This window comes from Schistocerca piceifrons, chromosome 10 (assembly GCF_021461385.2).
Source record: "Schistocerca piceifrons isolate TAMUIC-IGC-003096 chromosome 10, iqSchPice1.1, whole genome shotgun sequence".
NCBI classification, from domain to species: domain Eukaryota; kingdom Metazoa; phylum Arthropoda; class Insecta; order Orthoptera; family Acrididae; genus Schistocerca; species Schistocerca piceifrons.
The window spans coordinates 99,244,359-99,247,628 of NC_060147.1; the positions used below are offsets into that span (position 1 = coordinate 99,244,359).

At 42.7% G+C, this 3,270-nt stretch overlaps 1 non-coding gene across 1 annotated transcript; it reads left to right on the top strand.

Annotated features, from left to right (window-relative positions):
* Positions 1 to 788: 788 nt before the first annotated feature.
* Positions 789 to 863, top strand: Trnat-ugu. Its single transcript has one exon. It is a non-coding gene; the product is annotated as a tRNA-Thr (tRNA).
* The last annotated feature ends 2,407 nt before the right edge of the window (positions 864 to 3,270 follow it).

The window sequence follows — 3,270 nt, forward strand, 5'->3', positions numbered from 1 at the left end:
TATGTTCCAAAATCCTGCTGCATATCGACGTTTCCGACAAGGGTCTGTAATTTAGTGAGATACTCCCACTGACTTTCATCGAATCTAGTCAGATGCACCGATTTTTTTTTTCAAATCTGTAAACCTAATCAAAAGAAATATATGACGGTAGTATCTGTTCCCGAAAGAACAGTTGCCGTGGATGACCATGCAGCTTTGCTAGAAATGAAATGATAATTAAATGGACACCCTAGCTGCAAACAGGCGTTGATGTACTTCATTGGGGACCATGTTGAAAATGTGTGCCCCGACCAGGACTCGAACCCGGGGTCTCCTGCTTACATGGCAGACTCTCTACCCATCTGAGCCACCGTGGGCACAGAGGATAGCGCCACTGCAGGGACTTATCCCTTGCACGCTCCCCGTGAAACCCACATTCCCAACATGTCCACACCACTACATTCGTAGTGCGCCTATAGATGTTTGCCCATCATACTCATTACTCGTGGCAGATTAATCTACCAAGTCCCGTACGAGTTCGGGAATAGCGTGTGCGTTCGCACTAGAAGGTCACTGGCCGGGAAGCCATATTTTAACTATATATGACGGTAGTATCTGTTCCCGAAAGAACAGTTTGCGTGGATGACCATGCAGCTTTGCTAGAAATGAAATGATAATTAAATGGACACCCTAGCTGCAAACAGGCGTTGATGTACTTCATTGGGTGGACATGGTGTGGACATGTTGGGAATGTGGATCTCACGGGGAGCGTGCAAGGGATAAGTCCCTGCAGACGCGCTGTCCTCTGTGCCCACGGTGGCTCAGATGGATAGAGCGTCTGCCATGTAAGCAGGAGATCCCGGGTTCGAGTCCCGGTCGGGGCACACATTTTCAACATGTCCCCAATGAAGTACATCAACGCCTGTTTGCAGTTAGGGTGTCCATTTATATACCATTTCTAATCAAAAGACTTCAATTATTTTTATACAGTTAATTGGTTTAAATGTAATTTTTTTATTTCTAATACTATGCCGTAGCGTTTACGTAATGGTATTGAGTTTTTTGTTTGCTCTTATTTTCCTTCCTGTCATTCCTTTTTTTCGTGTGAAATCTGCTTGTATCGCCTACGATTCGAGACGAAGTGCTAACCATGACTCCTCATCGGCTGGTACCGCGGCAGTTCGTGTAGCCAGTGAGAGGATAGTTTCAGGTAGCCAGTGAAAGCGTCAAATTAGTTTACTTTTGGCGCTGAAACTGAAATTTTTCTGTGTCGGGTTTGCTCGTAGAGATTAGCTTTAATCGTTGTGAACGAAGTGGTCGTGATTTCAGTTCCGCCGCAGATTGTTGACCGCCGGTTTCTCGGATACATTGATCACGAGGCTGTGGTTGACTCACGACATCAGTTTAAATTGAGAGCTACAAAATGCTTCGTCCGCCGCAATACCGACATTGGTCATTGAATACCAGCCTTGGTCAGAACATTGTCGCCATACTACGCAGCAGCCGTTTCGTACAAAAAAAATGGTTCAAATGGCTCTGAGCACTATGCGACTTAACTTCTGAGGTCATAGGTCACCTAGAACTTAGAACTAATTAAACCTAACTAACCTAAGGACAACACACACATCCATGCCCGAGGCAGGATTCGAACCTGCCACCGTAGCGGTCGCTCGGCTCCGGACTGTAGCGTCTAGAACCGCACGGCCACTCCGGCCGGCCGTTTCGTACAATGTTTTGCGTTACACCATAAGTAGGGACGTTGATGAGAAACACACACTATTTCAAAAATGAACCAAATCCACAGTTTTGGAGATATGGCAATGAAATTTTGTACCACGCTTTAGATTTTAAATGGCTCTGAGCACTATGGGACTCAACTGCTGAGGTCATAAGTCCCCTAGAACTTAGAACTACTTAAACCTAACTAACCTAAGGACATCACACACATCCATGCCCGAGACAGGATTCGAACCTGCGACCGTATCGGTCGCGCGGTTCCAGACTGTAGCGCCTAGAACCGCTAGGCCACATCGGCCGGCGCACGCTTTAGATGAAAGTAACACATTTACATATAAAAACCCTTTGATTATATATATTCAACTTTTTTAATGAAATTTGAAGTATTATTTTCAAAAAATAATGTATGTTGCTTTTCCTCAGAAAGTACTCAAGAGATTTCTACAAAAATTTCTCCGTTCCATCTGTTTATATGTTTAAGCTTGTCTCATGAGGTTCTCGGAATAGGTCAAATAGGGAAATTTTAATAATTTTTTAATTGTAATTCCACAAGTACAATTTTAAATTCATGCAAAATTCCAAGCACTTTGCCCCATATCTCAGCTTGCAATCGGAATCTCAAAATTTGCTCTTGAGACGTTTATTAGGTTTACAGAAATATGTGTACAAAATTTCATAATTCTAGCATTCATATAATTTGAGGAAATGGTACATAAACTTTAAAAAACAAACTTTTCAGGAAACGCAATTTAAAGTTCAGCCTAACTTTTTTCCTTATGTCACTTCTTCAGAAGGCGCCACATTTGTACTCTGGCTCGTCTTTCCCTTCAAGGCTTGTCTTCTGGTTTCTTGTTGTCTGTCTTCTTTCCTTTACCAGGTCTTCAACTGACTTTTCAGCTGCAGAGACGCGCTGTGAATCTATTTTTCTCAGGATGTCTTGAGTAAAATTTCCTATCTTGAAGCCCATTATTTCTAATACCTTCATCCTCCTGACGTTCCCATCATTAAATACAGTAACTGCATCATAAGTTGCAATTCTGACAATTGTACCAGATGCAAATGTGTTTTTAGGGCATCGTTTCCATATGAGTGAATTTAGAGACTCATTTGGATTTTGGGTTTTGCCATGAACACACTTTTTGAGAAGTGCAGGATCGGCCAGAAACCTGTATGTGTGCTTGACGAGATCCAGCATACACGTTTGGTTGAAAGTAATACACAGAATCGTAGTTCACTGAGCTGGTATTGAAGTGCTGCTTCAAAACGCGGTCGTGGCAGGGAGGCCGCGTCACACTTGTAATTAATTTTCAGGTACTTCGCTTCGATTTCAACATTGAAACTTTGGGAACTTAATGTCCATGAGTTGTACTAACAAATAAAATATAAATCGAAAATTGACATTTTTGGTTAATTTAATCAACGTCCCCCATTAACAGCATCTATGAGCTGCATCTACAGTCGTGGACAAAATGAGCGAGAACCCTCGCCTTTTCGTTATGCTGATCCGCACACCTTTAAAGTTTGCTACACAGCATAACAGGCAAGGCGACGAAG